Raw genomic sequence first — 25,013 nt, 5'->3', positions numbered from 1 at the left:
ACAACATTGTGCAATGATCAATTATGAATGTCTTAGCTATTCTCAGCAATATGATGCAAGACAATTCTAAAGGACTCAAGATAGAATATCTTATCCACAGCAAGAGGGAAACATGATGGAATCTAAATGAATATCAAAGCATACTATTTTCACTTTCTTTATTTTTGTGGTTTTTCCCTCTTGTTCTGTTTTTTTCTTTCACAACATGACTCATGTGGAAATATGTTTTCTAAGATTGTGCAATCATATACATAACATATCAAATTGATTACATTTTAGGGAGTGAAGAAAAGGGAGAAAATTTGAAACTCAAAATTTTATAAAAATAAAGGTGAAAAGTTGTCCTTACATATAATTGCGGAAAAAATTAAAACATTGTACAAAAATCCTTAGCTACAGCAATAAAGCAAGAAGAGAAATTGAAGGAATAATGATAGGCAATTAGAAGACATTGCTATTGTTCTTTGCAAATAAAATGATGGTCTCCTTAGAAAATCTTAGGAAACTAAAAAAGTATTTGTAATAGTTAACAATGTTAGGCCAATTGTAGGATATAAAATAAATCCACACAAATCAGTATACCAACAAAATCCAACATCAAGGGACAGAAAGGGAAATTCCATTTAAAATAACTATAGAGAATATAAAATACTTGGGATTCTATCTGCCTAGAGACAAAATCAGGGATTATATGAAGAGAATTACAAAACACTTTTCACATGAATAAAGACAGATCTAAATAATTGGAGAAATATTTATTTTTCATGGGTAGGCTGAACTGACATAAAAAAGTGACAATTCTGTTTAAGTTAGTTTGCTTCCTTAGTGCCAAAACAATAAGAATTATTTTATGGAACTAGAATTATTTTACAGAAGTGGAAGAACAAAACTCAAGAATATCAAGGGAGTCAGTGGAGGAGGGGAAAAAAAAGCATAATCAAATTGGCCTAGTAGTTCGATATTTCAAATAATATTACAAAGTGATAATCACCCAAATAATCTGATACCATCTAATAAATAGAGTGGATCAGTTGAATTCACTAGGTACACTATAAATAGTAGTAAATTATGGTAGTAATCCAGTGTTTCATAAACCCCAAATATAAGTTTTTGGGGCAAGTACTCACCATTTGACAAAAAATGGCTAGAAAACTGCAAAGCAGTTAGGTGGAAACAAGGTATAGACCAACATCTCACACTGTATACCAAATGAAGATCAAAGTGGATAAATGATTTAGACATAAAGTATGACATCATAAGTAAATTAGGGGAGCATGGATAATTGCACCTGTCAAATCTGTGGATGAGGAAAGGGTTTGTGACCAAACAAAAGATAAACAAGATTATGGTAAATAAAATAGATAATTTAACTATATGAAATTATTTTTTCCATGAACAAAACCAATGCAGCCAAAATTAGAAGGAAAAACAGAAACTGGGGAAATATAGTTATTTTCTCTAAGTTCCTCATTTCTCAAATATATAGTGGTCTGAGCTAAATTAATAATAAAAAATAGCAACTCCCCAGTTGATAAATCATCAAAGATATGAACAAGCAGTTTTCAGAAGAAGAAATCAAAGCTATCAGTAGTCACATGAAAAATGCTATCGTTATGGATTAGAGAAATTCAAATTAAAACAACTCTAAGGTACCACCTTCACATCTATTAGATTTACTAAAGTAACAAAAAAGGAAAATGATAAATGCTGTGGGCGGGGCAGAAATTGAGAACTAATTCTATTTTTTTTATTTTTTCTTTTTTTTTTTCTTTCTTTTTTTTTTTTTTTGCTTTTTGGCAGGGCAATTGGGGTTAAGTGACTTGCCCAAGGTCACACAGCTAGTACATGTGTCAAGTGTCTGAGGCCGGATTTGAACCCAGGTCCTCCTGACTCTAGGGCCGGTGCTCTACTGACTGCGCCACCTAGCTGCCCCAATTTTTTTTATTTTTATGTGATATTTTTAGTTTTCAGCATTGATTTCCACAAGATTTTGAGTAACAAATTTTCTCCCCATTTCTACCCTCCCCCCCCACTCCAAGATGGCATATATTCTAATTGTCCCATTGCCCACTCAGCCCTCCCTTCTATCACCCCCTTTCCTCTCCACCCCCATCCCTTTTCCCCTTACTTTCTTGTAGGGCAAGATAGATTTATAGAGAACTAATTCACTACTGGTTGAGTTGTGAACTAGTCCAAACATTCTGGAGAAAAATTTTGAACTGTGCCCAAAGTGCTATAGAGGTGTGTACTCTTTGACCCAGCAATACCACTACTAGCTCTGTATCCCAAAAAGGTAAATAAAAAGGGAAAAATATCTATTTGTGCACAGATATTTATAGCAGCTTTTTTTTGTCATGACAAGATATTGGAAATTGAGGGTATACTTATGAATTGGGGAATGATTAGATAAGCAGTGGAATATTGTTGTGATGGAACACTATTTTGCTATAAGAAATGGTGGGCAGAGCCAATATGGCCATGTGAAAATAGTGTCTTACAGGAACTCTCACAAATTCTGTCAGATACTTCTAAGAAAGTGAATCTGAGCAGATTTAAGAGAGGTAGGAGACACTAGTAGTCTGAGTGGGGCAGGAATGAGAGTGGGTGGAATGGGCACCAGACCATACAAAACAGGAGCATCAGAGGAACCCAGCCAGTGAACTGGGCTGGGAGACTGCTGAGCACACAAAATGGGGGGGGGTGGTTGGGTAGAACAGTCCAAGGGCTAAAGAATGGCTATGGCAGCAATCCCCAAGTTTCTCAGCCCAGGATGGGAATCTGTTGGCGCTATATGAAACATCAGCACAGAGCCTGAGGCTACAGCCGAAGTTAATCCTGAGGCCTCCAGCCCACAGCCTAAAAGTTGAAACTCACACTCTTGAACTTCTCGGAGCCATGATGACCAGGTAAAATGACTCTCATCCCTCCCTTCCTCACCCAGATAATACTCCCTGGGGGAAACCCTAAAATAGAGGAGCCAGAATTGGGGCTTCAGTAGCTTTGTGGCTCGGGAAGTTGGGGAATCCCCCTCTCGTGGTGGGGGAAGGAGACTAGTGCAGGAAGAGAGGTGCCCCATCTGGCCCCACCTCAACAGAACAGCTGGAGTTCCTGAGCCCCAGTGGGGTGGAGCCAGCAAGTACCAACACCAGGACCCCAGACATGCCTTTGCACAGCTAGGAGAAGTGGCAAACACCAGCATAGACAACTACTGAGACCACCTAAGCTGTAGTGAAGCCCTAGGGGAAGAGGAGACTTCCAACAGCCAGACCAAACCTTCCCCACACCTAATGAAACCAGATGCCATAGCACACGAAGCCAGTGAGCCACAGAAGCAGAGATCCATGTTAGAAGGGAGGTGGGGGGAGTGACACCATGAAAAAACAGACCAGAAAATCAAAGACTATTGATTCCTATTATGGAGACAGGGAACATCAAAATAGCCATTCAGAAGAGGACAGCATTGACATTATACCCACATCTGAAATCTCTAAAGGGAGTGTGAGCTGGTCCGCAGCCTCAAAAGCATTCCTGGAAGAGCTCAAAGAGGATTTTAAAAAATAAATTAGGTACACAAGTAGGTGAAATCAACAAGTTTAGCAATCTGCTCTTTGATAAACCCAAAGAGGCCAGCTTCTGGGCTAATAATTCACTATTTCACAAAAACTGTTGGGAAAATTGGAAAATGGTAGGGCAAGAACTGGGCATAGACCAATATCTTACACCATATACCAAAATAAAGTCAAAATGGGTTCATGATTTAGGAGTAAAAGTTGATACTCTAAGTAAGTTGGGAAAGCAAGGAATAGTTTACTTATCAGATTTGTGGAAAAGTAAAGAATTCATGACCCAACAAGAGATAGAGAGCATTACAAAATGCAAAATGGATAATTTTGATTATGTCAAATTGAAATGTTTTTGTACAAAAAAAAGCCAATGCAACAAGAATTAGGAGGGAAGCAGAAAATTGGGAGAAAATCTTTGCAACTAGTATCTCTGATAAAGGCCTCATCTCTAAAATATACAGGGAATTGAGCCAAATATATAGGAATACATGCCATTCCCCAATTGAGAAATGGTCAAAGGATATGAACAGGCAGTTTTCAGAGGAAGAAATTAAAGCTATCTACAGGCATATGAAAAAATGCTCTGGATCACTACTGATTAGAGAAATGAAAATCAAAACAACTCTTAGATACCACATCTCTCCTGTCAGATTGGCTAATACAACAAAACAGGAAAATGATAAATGCTGGAAAGGATGTGGGAAAATGGGAACATTGTTGCATTGCTGGTGGAGTTGTGAGCTGATCCAGCCATTTTGGAGAGCAGTTTGGAACTATGCCCAAAGGGCTATAGAAATGTTCATACCCTTTGACCCAGCAATACCACTTCTAGGGTTGTATCCCAAAGAAATCACACAAGCAGGAAAAGGACCCATATGTACAAAAATATTTATAGCAGCTCTTTTTGTGGTAGCTAAGAATTGGAAATCAAAGGGACGCCCATCAATTGGGGAATGGCTGAACAAGCTGTGGTATATGAAGGTCATGGAATACTATTGTGCCATAAGAAATGGGGATGATGCAGACTTCATAACAACCTGGAAAAACCTACACGACATAATGCTGAGTGAGCGGAGCAGAGCCAGGAGAACGTTGTGCACAGCCACAGATATATGGATTCTGTGAGGACCAACCCTGACATACTGCGCTTTTCTCAGCAACCTAAGGGGCAAGGACAACTCCAGGGGACTCACGATGGAGAATGCTATCTTCATCCAGAGAAAGAACTGCGAAGTTTGAATACAGATCGAGGCGCACTACATGCTCGCCTTTTTTGCTTCTTTTTTGTTTTTGTTTTTGGGGTTTTTTTTGGTTCTGTTTCTTCTTTCTCATGATTCATTCCATTGGTCAAAATTCTTCTCCACGACTTGACTAGTGCATAAATTAATTCAATGCGAAGTTATACATGACAGTTATATGAGATTCCATGCCGTCTTGGGGAGGGAGGGGAGAAAAACTGGAACTCAAAACTATGTAGAACCGTGTGTGGTAAACTAAAAATAAATAAAGAAATTCAAAAAAAAATAAATTAAAGAAGTAAAACAAGAGAACAAGAAGACGGCCGTGTGAAAAAAGTGTCTTACCGGAGCTCTCTCATAAGCTCTATCGGATTCCTATAAAAAAAAGTGAATCTGAGCAGATTTGAGAGAGTTAAAATCTGTGAGCAATCTGAATAAGGCAAATTTCCAAGCCAGGAGAGTCTGAAAGGCCCAAGTGATGAATTGGTAGGCTGGGAGAGTGCTCAGCCAGTAGAGCTCCTCCAGACAGCACCAAAGCAGAAGCAGCCAGAGAAACCAACATGGGAGAACGGCTGGGAGAAAGCTGGGCACTCGAAACTGGCAAAGATCCCCAGGCCTCCCAACAAGGACGGCAGTCTGTGGAAGCAATGAGAGGCAGCAGAATGCCACAGGCCATGAGACATCAACTCCTGAGGCTAGCAGGCCAAAGGCATGAAAGGCACCTTCTTGAACTTCCGGGAGACATAATGACCAGGTGAATGGCTCTAATCCCTACCCCACTCCCTGACCCAGAGAATTGCTCAGGAAAAAATGCTGGAATAGAGGAGACAGAAGTGGGGTTTCAGTGTCTGAGTAGTGGGAGTTCCTGAGTCCCAGAGGGGCAGAGCCAGCAGGGGTCAACACCAGGAGCCCAGACAAACCCTTGCTCCCCCAGGGGAAGTGCCAGACACCAGCTCACACAATAAACAGCTGAGGCCATTGCTGAAGACCAACAGTGCTGGAGAGCAACCCTAGGGGAAGAGACTTCAGGCAGCCAGACCCCTCCCCCACACCTCAGGAAACTGAAGGCTATAATCCACAAAGCCAGTAACTAGACTCACAATCCCAAGAATAAGAAAGCTGACACAAAGAGCCCTGAGCCACAACAGCAGAAATTTATTGTAAATCCAGGAGAAGGCTAACCAACATGAAGAAGAACACAAAAAACTGAGGACCATTGATTCTTTTAATGGAGACAGGTATGATCAAAATACCAATTTGGAAGAGGATAGTGATGACACTATACCCACGTCCAATACCTCAAAAGGGAATGTGAACTGGTCTCAAGCCCAAAAAGCATTACTGGCAGAGCTAAAGGAGGATTTATAAATCAAATTAGGGAGGTAAAAGAAAAAATGGAAAAAAAATCCACTGATGAAATAAAGTCCCTAAAGAATAAGATTGGTGAAACGGCTATGGAGATTCACAATCTGAATGGAGAAAATGACACCCTGAGAGGCAAAATCAACCAATTGGAAAAAGAGACTCAAAAGCAAAATGAAGACAGTAACTCATTAAAAATTAGACTTGAGCAAGTGAAAGCTAATGACTCTATGAGGCATCAAGAAGTAGTAAAACAAAATGTAAAGAATGAAAAAGTAGAAAAAAATGTGAAATATCTGATTGGGTAAACAACTGACCTGGAAAACAGATCCAGGAGAGAGAATTTAAGAATTATTGGTCTACCAGAAATCCATGATGAGAAAAAGAGCCTTGACAGTATCTTCAAAGAAATTATCAAAGATAACTGCCTAGAGGTCCTAGAACCAGAGGGCAAAATAGTCATTGAAAGAATCCATCAATCACCCCCTGAAAGAGATCCCAAACTGAAAACACCAAGAAATATTATAGCCAAATTTCATAATTACAAAGTCAAGGAGAAAATACTGCAAGCAGCCAAAAAGAAACAATTCAAATATCGGGGAACCACAGTCAGGATCACGCAGGATCTCTCAGCTTCTACATTAAAAGACAGGAGAAATTGGAATATGATATTCCGAAGGGCAAAGGAGCTGGGACTACAACCAAGGATCAACTACCCAGCAAAATTAAGCATAATTTTTCAGGCAAGGAGATGGACATTCAACGAAATAAGGGAATTCCAGACCTTCCTGATGAAAAGGTCAGAACTCACTGGAAAATTTGATCTTCAAATACAAAACTCAAGAGAGACATAAAAAGCTAAAAAGGATGAAAAACCCCCACAAAACTTATTAATCAATAAGGGCAAATTATTTGCATCTTTACATAGCATTATATCACCTTATTTATGTTTTATATATATATGTATACATATACATATATATATATATATACACACACAGATATATATGTCAGTCTTAAGAATAGTACAGCTATTATGACCATCGAAAGGGATACACATAGACTGTGAATATCTGTATAAAATAACTGATGTAAGGACAAAAAACAACATCAAGAGATGTAAAGGGAGGGTTACGGGAGAAGAGGTAAGGAGGTAGAAGAAAAAGGTAAATTATACCAAATGTTAAGCCCCCCCAAAAAATTTTAGTAGAGGGAAAGAAGCGAGGGCGAAGAGCAGTATTTGAGCTTTACTGTCATCTGATCTAGTTCGAGAAGGGAATAACATACCCCAATAAGTACAGAAATCTAACTTGTCCTACTGGCAGTAGGAAAGGTAAAAGGGGGAAAAAGGGAGACGGTGGTCAGAAGGGAGGGGAGAAGTAGCAAGGGGGAAATGGTAAAATAAGGGAGGGGAATCAAGAGGAAGGGTAAACTGAGGAAGGCAATGGTCAAAAGCAAAACTCTGTTGAGGTGTGGAAGGGGAAAGGGAGAAATAAAAGCATAAATGGGGGAAATAGGATGGAGAAAAAGACACAGATAGCAATCATAACTGTGAACATCAGTGGGATGAACTCTCCCATAAAACGGAAGCAGATAGCAGAATGGATTGAAAACCATAATCCTACAATATGCTATTTACAAGAAACACAGTTGAAACAGGGGGATACACACAGGATAAAGGTAAAAGGCTGGAGTAAACTATATTGTGCCTCGCTAAAGTAAAAAAAAATAGCAAGTGTAATCTAAGACAAAGCAAAAGTAAAGATAGATTTAATTAAAAGATAAAAGGAAGGACACTACATCCTTCTAAAAGGAACCATAAACAATGAAGCAATATCATTGCTTAACATATATGCACCAAGTGGTAAGGCATACAAATTCTTCGAGGAGAGGTTAAGGGAGTTACAGGAAGAAATAGACAGCAAAACTATAATATTGGGAGACCTCAAACTCTCCCTTTCTAAACTTGATAAATATAACCTCAAAATAAATAAGAAACAAGTGAAGGAGATAAACAGAATTTTAGAAAAGGCAGATATGATAGACGTTTGCAGAAAACTGAATGGGGATAAAAAGGAATATACTTTCTTCTCAGTGGTACATGGCACATACTCAAAAATTGACCATGTACTAGGGCATGAAAACCTCACAATCCAGTGCAAAATGGCAGAAGTAGTCAAAGCATACATTTCAGATCATGATGCAATAAAAATTATTTGTAATATAGAACCATGGAAAAATAAGATAAAAATTAATTAAAAACTAAATAATCTAATTCTAAAGAATGAATGGGACAAAGAACAAATTGGAGAAATAATCAATAACTTCATTCAAGAGAATGACAATAATGAGACAACATACCAAAACTTATGGGATACAGCAAAAGGAGTTCTTAGGGGAAGTTTTATATCTCTAAATGCTTACATGAATAAAATAGGGAAAAGGAGATAAATGATCTGGGCATGCAGCTGAAAAAGCTAGAAAAAGAGCAAACTGAAAATCCCCAATTAAATACCAAATTAGAAATTCTGAGAATCAAAGGAGAGATTAATAAAATTGAAACCAAGAAAACTATTGAATTAATAAATAAAATAAAGAACTGGTTTTATGAAAATAACAATAAAATTGATAAGCCTTTGGTCAATTTGATAAAAAAAAGAAAGAAGAAAATCAAATTACCAGTATCAAAAATGAAAAGGATGAGTTCACCTCTAATGAAGAGGAAATCAAAACAATAATTAGGAATTATTTTGCCCAATTGTATGCCCACAAATTTGAGAACCTTAGATATATGGATGAATATCTACAAAAACATAAATTGCCCAGGCTAACAGAAAAGGAAGTAAAATTTCTCAATAACCCCACCTCAGAAAAAGAAATTGAACAAGCCATCAATGAACTCCCTAGGAAAACATCTCCAGGGCCAGATGGTTTTACATGTGAATTCTATCAAGCATTTAAAGAACAATTAATTCTTATACTTTTAGACTATTTGGGAAAATAAATGAAGAAGGAGTCCTACCAAATTCTTTTCATGACACAAATATGGTAATAATACCCAAATCAGGAAGAGTCAAACCAGAGAAAGGAAATTATAGACCAATTTCCCTAATGAATATTGATGCAAAAATTTTAAATAAAATATTAGCAAAAAGATCACAGCAACTTATCATGAGAATAATACACTACGACCAGGTAGGATTTATTCCAGGAATGCAAGGCTGGTTCAATATTAGGAAAATTATTAGCATAATTGACCATATCAACACCAAACTAGCAGAAACCATATGATCATCTCAATAGATGCAGAAAAAGCCTTTGACAAAATACAACACCTGCTCCTATTAAAAGCACTAGAAAGCATAGGAATAAATAAGCCTCCTTTAAAATTATAAATAGCATCTACTTAAAATCATCAGCAGGCATTATTTGTAACTGGGATAAGCTAGATGCATTCCCAATAAGATCAGGGGTGAGACAAAGATGTCCACTATCACCCCTACTATTCAATTTGGTACTAGAAACGTTAGCTGTAGTATTAAGAGAAGAAAAAGAAATTGAAGGAATTAGAATAGGCAAAAAAGAAACTAACTTATCACTCTTTGCAGATGATATGATGATTTACTTAGAGAATCCTAGAGAAACAAATAAAAAATTACCTGAAATAATAAACGACATTAGCAAAGTTGCAGGATATAAAATAAACCCACATAAATCTTCAGCATTCCTATACATCACTAACAAAGCCCAACAGAAAGAGGTAGAAAGAGAGATTCCATTCAAAGTTACTGTAGACACTATAAGATACTTGGGAGTCTATTTGCCAAGACAAATCCAGGGATTCTATGAACATAATTATAAAACATTTTTCACACCAATAAAGTTAGATCCAAATAAATGAAAAAATATCAGTTGCTCATGGTTAGGCTGAGCTAATATAATAAAAATGACAATTTTATTTAAATTAATTTATCTATCCAGTGCCATACCAATTGAAGTACCAAAAAATTATTTTACAGAGCTAGATAAAATAATAACAAAATTCATCTGGAAGAACAAGAGGTCCATAATTTCGGGGGTATTAATGAAAAAAAATGCTACAGAAGGTGGCCTAGCCATATCAGATATTAAACTGTACTATAGAGCAGCAGTCATCAAAACTACCTGGTACTGGCTAAGAAAAAGAGTGGTGGATCAATGGAATAGGATAGGTACACAAGTTGGAGAAGTCAACTATAGCAAACTACTTTTTGATAAACCCAAAGAGGCCAGCTTCTGGGCTAACAATTCACTATTTCACAAAGACTGCTGGGAAAATTGGAAAATGGTAGGGCAGAAATTGGGCATAGACCAATATCTTACACCATATACCCAAATAAAGTCCAATTAGGTTCATGATTAAGAGATAAAGGCTGATACTGTAAGCAATTTGGGAGAGCAAGGAATAGTTTATCTATCAGATTTATGGAAAAGAAAAGAATTCATGACCAAAAAAGAGATAGAGAGCACTACAAAATGTGAAATGGATAATTTTGATTATGTTAAATTGAAATGTTTTTGTACAAAAAAAGCCAATGCAACAAAGATTAGGAGGGAAGCAGAAAATTGGGAGAAAATTGTTATAACTAGTGTCTCTGATAAAGGCCTCATTTCTAAAATATACAGGGAACTGAGCCAAATTTATTGGAATACAAGTCATTCCCCAATTGAGAAGTGGTCAAAGGATATGAACAGGCAGTTTTCAGAGGAAGAAATTAAAGATGTCTCTAGGCATATGAAAAAATGCTTGAAATCACTACTGATTAGAGAAATGCAAATCAAAACAACTCTTAGTTACTACATCTCTCCTGTCAGATTGGCTAACATGAGGAAACAGGAAAATGATAAATGCTGGAGAGGATGTGGGAAAACTGTATCATTGTTACATTGCTGGTGGAGTTGTGAACTGATTCAGCCATTCTGGAGAGCAATTTGGAACTATGCCCAATGGACTATAAAAGTATTCATACCTTTTGACCCAGCAATACCACTTCTAGGGTTGTTTCCCAAGGAGATCACACAAGTGGGAAAAGGACCCATAGGTACAAAAATATTTATAGTGCCTTTTCGTGGTAGCTAAGATTTGGAAATCAAAAGGGTGCCCATCAATTGGGGAATGGCTGAATAAGTTGTGGCATATGAATGTAATGGAATACTATTTTGCTATAAGAAATGGGGATGACATGGACTTCATAACAACCTAGAAAAACCTACACAACATAATGCTGAGTGAGTGGAGCAGAGCCAAGAGAACATTATACACAACCACAGATATATGGATTTTGTGATAAGTATAGAAATCAAACTGATCCTACAAGCAGTAGGAAGTCAAAGGGGAAAGAAAAGAGTGTAAGTGGATAGAAGTGAGGGAAGAAGTAGCAAGAGGAAAAGAGTAAGATAAGGGAGGGGAATCAAGTGGGAGGGTAAACTGAGGAAGGTTGTGGTCAAAAGCAAAACTTTTTTGAGGAGGAGAAGGGAGAAGGGAAAAACAAAAGCATAAAGAGGGAGGAATAGGAAGGAGAAAAAGACACAGAGAGTAATCATAATTGTGAATGTGAATGGGATGAACTCTCCCATAAAATGGAGGCTAATAGAATGAATTAAAAACAAAATCCTACAATGTGTTGCATACAAGAAACACATTTGAAACAGGGAAATAGACATAGTGTAAAATAAAAAAAAGTTGGAGTAGAATACATTTTGCTTCAGCTGAAGTAAAAAAAAAGCATGGGTAGCAATGCTAATCTCAGACAAAGCAAAAGAAAGGATATATCTAATTAAAAGAGAAGAGCAATGACACTATATCTTGCTAAAAGGCTCCATCGCCAATGAAGCAACATCATTAGTTAACATATATTCACCAAGTGGTATAGCATACTAATTTTCAGAGGAGAAATTAAGGGAGTTACAGGAAGAAATAGACAGCAAAACTATGGAGCACCTCAACATCCTCATCTCTGAACTTAATGAATCTAACCTCAAAATAAACAACAAAGGAGTTAAGGAGATGAACTGAATTTTGAAAAGGCAGATATGATAGACCTCTGGAGAAAACTTAAAGGGAATAAAAAGAAATATACCTTTTACTCAGCAGTATATGGCACGTACTCAAAAATTGACCATGGACTAGGGCATAAAAACCTCTAAATCTCTAAATTCTTACATGAATAAAATAGATAAAAAAGAGATCAATTAATTGGGCATGCAACAAAGAACAAATTGAAAATCCTCAATTAAATACCAAATTTGAAATACTGAAAACCAATGGACAAATAAATAAAATTGCAATCAAGAAAACTATTGAACTAAAAATAAAACTAAGAGCTGGTTTTATGAAAAACAAAACAAGAAAATTTATAAAACTTTGGTCAATTTGATTAAAAAAAACACAAAACTAAATTACCAGTATCAAAAACGAAAAGGACGAATTCACTTCCAATGAAGAGGAAATTAAAATAATAATTAGGAATCAGTTGACCCAATTGTATGCCCATAAACGTGACAACCTCAAGGAAATGGATGAATATTTAGAAAAATATAAATTTCCCACGTTAACAGAAGAGGAAATAAAATACCTAAATATCTCCATTTCAGAAAAAAAGAAATTGAGCAAGCAATCAATGACCTCCCTAGGAGAAAGTCTTCAGGGCCAGATGGTTTTACACGTGAATTCTATCAAACATTTAATAACAAATAATTCCCATATTTTATAGACTATTTGGGAAAATAGATAAAGAAGAAGTCCTACCAAATTCTTTTTATGACACAAATATAGTACTAATACCTAAACCAGGAAGAGTCAAAATAGAGAAAGAAAATTATAGACCAAATTCCTTAGTGAATATTAACGCAAAAATTTAAATAAAATATTAGAAAAAAGATTGCAGCAACTTACCATGAGAATAATACACTATGTCCAAGTAGGATTTATTCTAGGAATGCAAAGCTGGTTCAATACTAGGAAAACTATTAGCATAATTGCTCATATCAACAGGAAAACTACCAAAAACCAAATGATTATCTCAATGGATGCAGAAATAGCTTTTGACAAAACACAACACCCATTCCTATTAAAACACTAGAAAGCATAGTAATAAGTGGAGCCTTCCTCAAAATTATAAATAGCATCTCCCTAAAACCATCAGAAAGCAGTACACATAATGGGGATAAGCTATATGCACTACCAATAAGATCAGGATGTCCATTATCATCCTTATTATTCAATTTGGTACTAGAAACGATAGCTTTAACAATAAGAGAAGAAAAAGAAATTGAAGGAATTAGAATAGGAAAAGAAGAAACTAACTTATCACTCTTTGCAGATGATATGATGATTTACTTAGAGAATACTAGAGAATCAAGTAAAAAAAAAAAACTACTTGAAATAATTTAAAAAAGCTTTAGCGAAGTGGTGGGATATAAAACAAACCCACATAAATCCTCAGCATTCCTATATATTACTAACAAAGCCCAACAGCAAGAGGTAGAAAGAGAGATTCCATTTAATTTTACTGTAGACACTATAAAATATTTGGGAGTCTACATGACAAGAAAAACCCAAGGCATATGTGAACACAATTATGAAACCCATTTCACATGAATAAATTCAGATCTAAATAAATGGAAAAACATTAGTTGCTCATGGTTAGACCAAGCTAATACAATAAAATGACTATTTTACCTAAATTAATTTATTTGTTCGGTGCCATACCAATGAAACTACCAAAAAACTGTTTTACAGATCTGGATATAATAATGACAAAATTCATCTGGAAGAACAAAATGTCCAGAATATCAAGGGAATTAATGAAAAGAAATGCTAGGGAAGATGGCCTAGCCATACCAGATATTCAACTGTACTATAAAGCATCAGTCATCACAACTATTTGGTACTGGCTAAGAAATGGCATGGTGGATCAGTGGAATAGGTTAAGTACACAAGACACAGTAGTCAATAACTATTTCAATCTACTCTTTGATAAACCTAAAGAATCTAGCTTCTGGGCTAATTCACTATTTCACAAAAACTGCTGGGAAAGTTGGGAAATGGTATGGCAGACACTGGGCATAGACCAATATCTTACACCATATACCAAAATAAAGTCAAAATGGGTTCATGATTTAGGAACAAATGCTGATACTATAAGCAATTTGGGAGAGCAAGGAGTGGTTTGCCTGTCAGATTTATGGAAAAGGGAAGAATTCATGACCCAACAGGAGATAGCATTACAAAATGCAAAATGGCTGATTTTGATTACATTAAATTGAAATGTTTTTGTACAAACCAAGCCAATGCAACAAAGACTAGGAGGGAAGCAGAAAATTGGGAGAAAATCTTTACAACCATTGTCTCTGATAAAGGCCTCATATCTAAAATATACAGGGAAATGAGTCAAATGTATAGGAATACAATTCATTCCCCAACTGAGAAATGGTCAAAGGGTATGAACAGACAGATTTCAGAGGAAGAAATTAAAGATATCTATAGTTATATGAAAAAATGCTCTAAATCATTATTGATTAGAGAAATGCAAATCAAAACAAGTCTTAGGTAGCACATCTCTCCTGTCAGATTGGCTAACATGAGGAAACAGGAAAATGATAAATGCCGGAGAGGATGTGGGAAAATTGGAACATTGTTACATTGTTGGTAGATTTGTGATCTAATCCAGCTTTCTGGAGAGCAATTTGTAACTATGCCCAAAGTGCTATAAAAATGTGCGTACTCTTTGATCCAGCAATACCACTTCTAGGGCTATATCCCAAAAACATCATACAAGTGGGAAAGGAACATGTATGTACAAAAAAATATTTATAGGAGCTCTTTTTGTGGTGGCAAAGAATGGGAAACCAAGGGGATACCCATCAATTGGGGAATGGCTGAACAAGTTGTGGTATATAAATGTAACGGAATACTATTGTGCTAGAAGAAATGAGGAGCAGATGGACTTCATTATAATCTGGAATGACTCACACGACCTGATGCTGAGTGAGGGAAGAATACCAGGAGATCATTTTACATGATTACAGACACATGGTATCTGTAAGGACTAACTTTGATTGACTTGCCTCCTCTCATCAATGGAAGGTTCAAAGACAGCTCCAAAAGACTCATGATGGAAAAAAGCTATGCATATCCAGAGAAAGAATTATGGAGTCTGAATGCATATTTAGGCTATCACAACACAAGTCCAGAACCTTCTTTACCCTCTAAAGAAAAAAAAATGAAACTTTTTATTTATATCATATCATTTGAAAGAACAAGCGTTTAAGGTGACATATAATTCTCACATTTTGTAGTAGAAACTTATAAGTCAGAGAGGTTATGTGATGTGCCTGAATGAGATAAAATGAAATAGTATTTGCAAAGCAATTAGCAAAATGACTGGCATGCATAGAGTAGGTGCTTAATAAAGGGAACAAATGTTTTCCATTCCTCCTGGAATTACTGAGATAGTAAGATTTGAACATATTTGCTCCATTTTGAATCCACTATAGCACACTTTCTCTCATTAGACATAGAATTTGACTTTCTAGTCAGGATATTAATTTTTTCCACATTTTATCTGTAATAACATGTGATTTTCAAGGACTGTTAAAATTAATTCTTTTAAAATGCTAAACTCAAAATAAAGGTACATTATGTACATAAATATATAAATCATACTAATAACCCCTTTTGAAACTAATGAGTTATATTTACAATACAAAAGTCTCCCAATTCTCTTCTTTGCTCCCTCTTGAACTTTTCAGATATGCATTTCTGTGAATTATGCACATATACACATGCAATATAACCTGAGAACACATGGTGGTTAATATTGAAGCATGGAAGCAGTAATTATCTCCATATTCCACAGCCTATAATAGCTCATCATTCCTGAAAAACCTAGGGGTATGCGCACCAGACAATTAACAAGATATTGTGGTACATTCTCTGGGCACAAAAGGGATTTATGACACAAAATTCCCATTAGCACTAATAGGTGTTATTACAGATGATTTATACTTTTTAGTATATAAAAACAACTATTATTTCATGAATAAACAAAAGGTGGCCATTGCAGTAGGGTACTCCCACTTTCAAAGAAATGTGTCCTTCCTTTTATACTGACATCTACAAGGAGGAGAGGGTAGAAGCCAATACTATTATTTAAAAGTATCTGGGTGCAAATTGATCTCATTAAAGGATGATCCATGGCAAGATATTAATTCTAGACCAGATCATTCCTGGTACTCTTTGTATTTCTGGACTGCCTCTACACATCATAGACAAGTGTGTATTGAAACAGGGCAAATGAATTTTAGTATTAGCCTGAGGAAAAGATTAATAGGAAGATAATTCTGCTATTAAAACCCATTCAATGCATGTCAAAGTTAAAACAAAGGCATTTTTGTTGTTATTAATGTTATTGTTTTTGAGGTATAGGAGGTTATTTGTGGTTTCTATAATATTAAATGTTTTAGGTTTTAAAAGTATATTATCCTTGGAAAATAAGCCAGTGAATACTGAGGTGCTAAATGCCAAGTTTTATTTGAACCTTGGCTCATAACTGTTTAGTACCTATCAGACATTTCCATAATCCCAGTCCTCCCTAGACATTTAGAGAGTACTCCAGGGAATTTTAACCTATCTGAATATTGAGGTTAGAAGTAGTAGCACCACTACTGTCCACTACAGAAGAGGCAAAAGCTTTTATGTGTGTTTTAGACCTGAATGGGCCTTTGGGAGGATCATAAAGACCTTTTTTAACCTAGTGTCCATGATCTTGTCTGATAGAAGGAAGGAAGGAAGGAAGAAAAAGAGAAAAAAGAAACAAAGAATTAAGGAAATTAAGAAGGACATAGATGTGACTTTATTTCAATATAATTTGTTTCCTTGATAAGACTATATATTTTATTATTAAAAATAATTCTGTCGGCCTTGCGCCCGCCTCCTCTTCGTCCTCCGCCGCCGCCGCTCTGCAGTCATGTCGGCCGTGAAGGCGCTGAACCCCAAAGCCGAGGTGGCCCGGGCCCAGGCGGCGCTGGCTGTGAACATCAGCGCGGCCCGGGGGCTGCAGGATGTGCTGAGGACCAACCTGGGGCCCAAGGGCACCATGAAGATGCTTGTTTCTGGGGCAGGAGACATCAAGCTCACCAAGGATGGCAACGTGCTGCTGCATGAGATGCAAATTCAACACCCAACAGCCTCCTTGATAGCAAAAGTAGCTACAGCCCAAGATGACATTACTGGTGACGGCACCACTTCAAATGTTCTCATCATTGGGGAGCTGCTGAAGCAAGCTGATCTCTACATCTCTGAAGGTCTGCACCCTCGAATCATAACGGAAGGGTTTGAAGCTGCCAAGAACAAGGCCCTTGAAGTCTTGGATCAAATCAAAATAAGCAAAGAAATAGATAGAGAAATACTCATTGATGTGGCCCGAACATCCCTGCGCACCAAAGTCAATGCTGATCTGGCCGATGTGCTGACAGAGGCTGTGGTAGATTCAGTTTTGGCCATCAGAAAACTAGGTGAACCTGTTGATCTTTTCATGGTAGAGATCATGGAGATGAAGCATAAATCAGATACTGACACAACGTTGATCAGAGGACTGGTTTTGGACCATGGTGCCCGACATCCTGATATGAAGAAAAGAGTAGAAGATGCTTACATCCTTACCTGAAATGTATCATTAGAATATGAAAAAACAGAAGTGAATTCTGGATTCTTTTACAAAAGTGTGGAGGAAAGAGAGAAGCTGGTAAAAGCAGAAAGAAAATTCACTGAAGATAGAGTAAAGAAAATAGTAGAACTGAAAAGAAAAGTGTGTGGTGATTCAGACAAAGGATTTGTTGTTATTAATCAAAAGGGAATTGACCCATTTTCTTTAGATGCTCTCGTAAAAGAAGGTATAGTGGCCCTCCGCAGAGCAAAGAGAAGAAATATGGAGAGGTTGACTCTTGCATGTGGTGGGATGGCTATGAATTCTCTAGATGACTTGAATTCTGATTGTTTGGGACATGCAGGGCTTGTCTATGAATACACACTGGGGGAAGAAAAGTTCACTTTTATTGAGAAATGCGGCAACCCTCGATCTGTCACTTTGTTGATCAAAGGACCAAGTAAGCACAGGATTACACAGATCAAGGATGCAATGCGAGATGGTCTGCGAGCCGTCCAGAACGCTATTGAAGATGGCTGTGTGGTTCCTGGTGCTGGTGCAGTGGAAGTAGCCATAGCTGAAGCTCTCATTAAACATAAGCCCAATGTCAAGGGAAGGGCCCGTCTTGGAGTCCAAGCTTTTGCTGATGCACTACTCATTATTCCCAAGGTTCTTGCTCAGAACTCTGGTTTTGACCTTCAGGAAACACTAGTTAATATACAGGCTGAACATTCAGAATCAGGACAACTTGTTGGTGTTGATTTAAAGACAGGTGAGCTGGTTATTGCAGCCAAAGCTGGCATCTGGGATAACTATTGTGTCAAGAAGCAGCTGCTTCACTCCTGCACTGTAATTGCCACCAACATCCTCCTGGTTGATGAGATCATGCGAGCTGGAATGTCGTCTCTGAAAGGTTGATGTGAAGGTTTCCATTGCGATGAGCTGAATCATGAAGGCCCTACACAAAGAACCACAAAGTATGTCTGGTGGCGGAGTTTTCCTTCCCAGCCGCCAAAGGATTTTCCAAAGAATAATTGTTTTTCGTACTGTTGAAGTGAAACTGGTCTCTAAAACGGAAATGATTGGCCACTGTTCTTCAAATGTAAGGTCCTGAAATTGATTCCAGTATTTACTTTTTTTTAATTGCACTGAGACCTATAATTAAAGCTGCAGTCCTTTTCATCCAATCGATGATCGTCCTGCCTGGCTTCGTGTCTCTTGTAGTAGCTGGCATGCAGCTTAGCCCCTGCTTGCTTCTTCGTTGTGTTCCATAGAGTAGTGCTTGATTTCCCAGAGTCTGTGACTTACCTGGTGGCTTCATTCCGTCTAAATCTAGACACAAAGAGGGCAGGAAGGTTCCACAAAATTCCAATGAATTGTACCTTCTGTGACCTCTTCTCTGTTCTAGTGCAAGCCCTGAGGCATAAAAGCTTTTGTTGAAAGTAAATTGTTCATATTTTCTCTTAAAAATAATAATTCTGTCAAGGTAACTATAGACATCACTAGATACACTAGACACTGATAAAGGGGTACCTGACATGAAAAATAGTTTAAGAACACTTGATCTAGATAATTGGCAGCAACTCAGAAATGTTTTAGCATATTAAGTTTTTTTAAAGCTTCTTACTGTCTGGCTATGCTTGAAAATATCAGATTTGTTGCTTCCTTATCAAATGACTGCTCAGTAGCTTCTAGCTATTTGGAAGGGAGGATGAAATTAAGCATTTTCTCTCCTCCTCAGTCCTTGTCAGAAAGGTTGATCTCTAAAAATGTTCACTATTAGGTCCTATGGCTAAATTAACAGAGTGACCTTTTCTTTCATTTTTGGCAGGGCAATTGGGGTTAAGTGACTTGCCCAAGGTCACATGTCTAGTACTTTTGTCAAGTGTCTGAGGCCAGATTTGAACTCAGGTCCTCCTCACTTCAGGGCCAGTGATCTACTCACTGCACTACCTAGCTGCCCCATGGTCTTTTCTTTCAAAAAAAAAGTGTGGGGTCTCTGGAATAACCATCATATCTGGCATAGTACATAAGAAATCAGTGAAGGGTAGTTTCTTTCTAACTCTCTGCGAGAGCTTCAAATGGGCTAAAGAGAATATAGGCGCAAGGAGGCAATGAATCATGACTTCAACAGTGGAAATTGTGATTACTGGAAAATGATTTAATGGAACAGAGAATGTTCACTATCTCTTGATTTAGCCTCTCCTAGTCTTTATCTAATGGGCAGAGAAGCACCCAAGGGACCATTCCCCACCCTTCTCTCTCTCTCTCTCTCTCTCTCTCTCTCTCTCTCTCTCTCTCTCTGTCTCTCTCTCTCTCTGGTGGTGGTGGTGGTGGTGGTGGTTGATCTGATATATGTGACCTTGTATCAAAGCCACCCCAATTGAGTCCATGTGATGCATTGATTTGAGAACTTAATCCATTTTATTAGGAGATATGCTTTAACGTACGTATATTGTATCTTTATAGTTATTGTGAAGAATTATATCCTCAATTTGTAGAAGCCATTTTGATAGATTTCTGTTATTCTTGAACGAAGAATTCTTTTTAAAAATAATTGAATAGCTCTGTTTTTGTCTTTTGAGAAAAATAATCTCTGTTCTATTGAATGTCGTTCAGACTATTACAATTTCAGTGTTCCAATGGTCACTTACTTAAAAGGTCCAACAAATGTTACTTGAAAAAGGGAAGAAATTCCACCCCCAGATCCCTTCCATAAGCAGTATTCAAAATAGCTTTTCAGAGTAATTCATAACTAAATCCTTTTACCCTTTCATTCTCCCAAATTTGAGCTTAAACTGATCTAATGTCCAAGACTGTGCTCTTGAGTAAACCTGTTTTCAGATGTCCTACAAAATGAGATGTCACTGTGGTATTCTTGACTCACTATGATTAGAGCCTTGCCACACACCACATTCAAAGTAAGTGGCATGAAACTCATTTTTAGTTCTGAGATATAGGGAGAGATGTCACTAGTGATTTTCAATGTGAGGTAAATATTCTTGCTAGCTAGGTGTTAAACCCCATTGTTTCTCTACTATTGAAAGCTCACAAGTTCTATCAATGACTTCTTATTTCAATGCCACCTAAATTCAGTACCTTGGGGAAAGCCTTAATCATGTAATTCTAATTATGGCTTTGAAAATATTCTGAAGATTTACTGTTCTATTCTAGGATGCCCTGAGGCACCTCTTATAAGACTTTAGTATAAGCTCTATCCCATCCAAGGAGACCTATTATCAGAAAATGCAGAAGAAATTTATCTTTTTAGCTAGAACATAGTACCAATACATGGCTACCCCAAATATAACAATACATTGGAGCTCTAGAATACTACTGAATTAGCCTTATCATGTACAAAGATCAAAGCCCAGTGCTAGATAAGAAAGTAACAATAAAATGGAATCCTTAAAGAAATGTGTGCCCTGAATAAGCTATATAATCCAAGGTGTATGCAAAACTTTGGGAAAATTTGCCAAAGTTTAATGTATATTTTTAAAGTACCTGAAGATTTTCTTTGTAGAAAAACGCAAAACATGAGTTCTATGATCCTTCCTATAATGTTTCCAAATTGCAAGGAGCAATTTCCCTATTTTTTGAGGCTGTTAAAATTTGCTCACATATGGGACCATATTCTCCTCAATTGCAATTTTGTTAACTCATGGACTGAGAATCAATCCCATTTTTATTATTTCAGTGCATTTTTTCAATCACAGGTTTAAATAGATTTTTACATTTTCTCCCTTGTATAACTACCTAGTGCCAGTTTTATAGCTTTGTAGAGCTGCTTGTATGTGCCCTTTGTCTTTGTGCAAATGAACAGAGTAGCTGTACATAAAACCAATCATTCTTGCAGACTGCAACCTCAACATTTCATAACAAAATCTTAAGTAATGGTTCCAAATATATTCTAATCTTGATGACACATGCAAAAAGAGATAAAAATCAATTTCTGCACTACAGGTTCAGGTCACAGTTCCTGATCACTAGCCAGCATAGTGAGTATACTTGACTTTTAGCACATGGTTCTTTTCTTAAATCAGCAATTTTGATGTTGGTTTCTGAAGTTGCTCATGGAAAAATGAAGGGTAGATTTTTACTCATTCATAGAGAATTACCAGTTGGGATGGGGGAAGATGTCATGAGAGATGTGTTAATAAGACTTTTCAAAAATGTACAATTCAATGCCAGAAATAATACTTTCCATATCTAGTAGGAATGTATTTTGTGATTAATCATCCTATATTTTAAACTGGAGGCATAATTTTATTTCTTTTCTATAAATCTTACAACAGTGATCACCCAGTCTGTCCTTAAAGACCTCTAGTGAAAATGAACCCATTTAATTTTTGGTAAGATTTCTACTTATTATGAAGTTTTTTTCCTTGTGCATAGTTAAATCTGCTGCTACCATAATTATAAAACCTTTCCTATAGGTTTGATTCAAGGATCAAATGAGATAACATGTGTAAAGTTGCTAGCAAACTAAAATATTTTTTTTATAAATGATGATGATGATGATGATGCTTTTTTATTATTATTCTTGTTAAGTATGGTCTCTAGTTTTTTGACAATCCTTTCCTAAAAATAAGGATACAGAACCTGAAGACAATATTCTTTTGTTTTTAATCTATGGAACAGCTTTATTTAAGTAAACTTGGCACCACCAGGCAATGAGGTTTGGAGACAAGCTGTGCAGGGCAAAGGATGAAGCTTAGAAGTAAAGTGGGAGGAAGCACACTGCATTTTGGTTGCCACATTGCTTTCACACTTACCCAGTCCTGTGTAATAGCAATTTAGATTTGAAGATCTTTCCCACCTATTAATAGGCCATGTGACCTACTTATGTCACAGGAAGCCTAAGTCACATGTGGTGGGAGGAGCATCCTGAGAGGAAAAGGAAAGTGTGTCACAGGAAATGCTGAGAGAGAGTTACTACAGTTAGAGCTGAGGGAAAGAGCAGATGTGTGGTGGCTGTGAAGGAATTTTTGGGAAGGCCCCAGCAGGAGGGTAGATGGTTTGGGGATGGAGTGGTTCTCTGATCTGGTGTTGTGTATTGAATTCTTTGCCACTCTGATGGACTGGGCTTACTGGTTACAGGATCTGGTTATTCGGTGTCTGAATGAACAGTTTACTTCTACCTTGTGTGTGGAGAGTCTTGTATATTTCACTATACGGAACCACATAGGGGTTTTGACAATTATCATCTATATTGCAATTATTGCTTTGCTGATACACTCCCCCTCCCCGCATTGGCTGGGGCCTTTGGTCACTGTGGAGTTGTGGGGAGAGGACGCTGACTGAAATCTTTGGAATTTGGAAATGGTATAGTTGGGAGCCTGCTACACATGAAAGGAGAGCCCTGCAATTATTCGCAATGCCATAAGTATCAATGAAGGCAAATAGGCACCAAGGGGCTCATAGATCATAGGCCACTATTCAGGGAAGGGTGGCTCAAGCCAGATGCTTCAACTGAAATTGACCAGTATGTAAAACCATCTCATTGGACAAGGGGTGGGGCACTGCCTTTCCTTCCTCAGGCATGTGAAGAAAGCATCTGCTGCCTGGACCCCTTGCTTAAAGGCCTAGGTTTGACTTAGGTAGTGTCAACTCAACTCTCTAGTGGTCAGATCCCTCCTCCAGTGATTTCTTTCAGTTCATTTGGGTGGTCAGTGGCAGGTGAGGGGCCCAGACTGTACCTTCTGTTAGATTCCCCCTACCCCAACTTCCAGCTCTGGCTTTCCTTCTTTCTTTGCTAGGTCTGGGGCCCATGGTGGAGCAAAGGGCATAATTCAAAACCTAAGTCTGGCCAGGCCATTGGGTTCCCAAGGGAAGTCTGTCAATCCAGTCCTCTCTCTACAACCAAGAAGGCCAGAGATGAAGCTCCTTTTCTTCTCTGCCTGAGAATCACCCTCAGTGGGGCTGCAGGGATAAGGCACCTTTACTTCCTTTCCTAGCTTAATTTGAGACATGCTACAAAACCCCAGTGAAGGCACTGGCACCTAATGATGCACCAGAAAAGCCTATTTTGAAATCTGCTTGGTGATGGAGCTGCAAGCATGAGGAAGGGATTATAGTGTTGGCAGGAATACCTTTGCTCAAAACTTTCAGTTGCAATTGCTCCCAGTGCCTATGTCTGCTACCTCAGTAGGATACTGTTAACAGTACTTAGTGGGACCTGGTGGGCTCCCTATTTAGGGGTTGGGCTACTACACTAAGCTTAAGTGATGTAAACATTAGTGTATGGAAGGAGACTAAGAAAGGGCAGGCAGTAAGCTACTAGGGATTTACCCTTGCTGCCTCCTCCTTGCCCCTCTTAGTGACTTGAAGGTTAGCAAACACTTTAATAATAAAACCACATGGCAAATAGGATTTTACTTAAACTGTATTGAAGTAAAAAGGGAGGAAAGCACATTTAATGTGCCTGCAGATGCAGCTTCCCAAGCTTCCCTCATCTGGCCTACCTACCATGAGTGCAGCTTGATCAAAAATTCAGGTTAGCCTCCACCCTGGCTCCTTAAACTCTCCCCTCTCAGTATTCTCCAAGGTTATCCATGCAGAGGAAGAACAGCAATAAGGATGTTGTGAGGGATGTGTTTAGGTGGCCTGGGCATCTGCACCTTATCCCAGGCAGTGAAGCACCTATCCTCCACTAGTTCCCTCCTGTGGTCCTGACCCTTAGGTATTAGGTAAACCCAAAGATTCCTACCCTATAATCTATTCCCCTAACCCAGGAATTTCTGAAATGCTCCAAGTGTGCTTTTCCTTATTCCGCAAACTAAAACAACAAGAAAACCAAACAGTTTCTGTACAAGTCCCTGTGATCAAGTGGCCAGCAAGTAACAGTGAGGAGCAAAGAGAAGGTGGTAAGCCTGAGCTCCAGACACCCAGGAGGTGGTCAGGGAGATGGTGGCAGAGACTTCCTCTGGGGGGGGTTCAGTTTGCCCTCCTCCTCTCCGTACAGCACTAAACATAGTCCCAAAAAGAAATAAAAAGGACCAATAGACAAAAGAAATGAGGTACACACATATGTATAAGCATACATACTCCCACCCACATCCACACACACCCACATACAGGCAGCTCCTCTCACATTCCAAATCAAAAAAGTGAGTTTTAAAGTGGAGTTAATTTCAGAGATAGGTGAAAGAGATGTCCAAACA

The 25,013-nt window shown here is 37.8% G+C and overlaps 1 pseudogene; it reads left to right on the top strand.

Moving 5' to 3' along the window:
* The first annotated feature begins 17,140 nt into the window (after window positions 1-17,140).
* LOC118856984 lies at window positions 17,141-19,037 on the top strand (annotated as a pseudogene).
* The last annotated feature ends 5,976 nt before the right edge of the window (window positions 19,038-25,013 follow it).

Source organism: Trichosurus vulpecula, chromosome 7 (genome assembly GCF_011100635.1).
Source record: "Trichosurus vulpecula isolate mTriVul1 chromosome 7, mTriVul1.pri, whole genome shotgun sequence".
Taxonomy (NCBI): domain Eukaryota; kingdom Metazoa; phylum Chordata; class Mammalia; order Diprotodontia; family Phalangeridae; genus Trichosurus; species Trichosurus vulpecula.
This window is presented reverse-complemented; position numbering and strand designations above follow the sequence as displayed.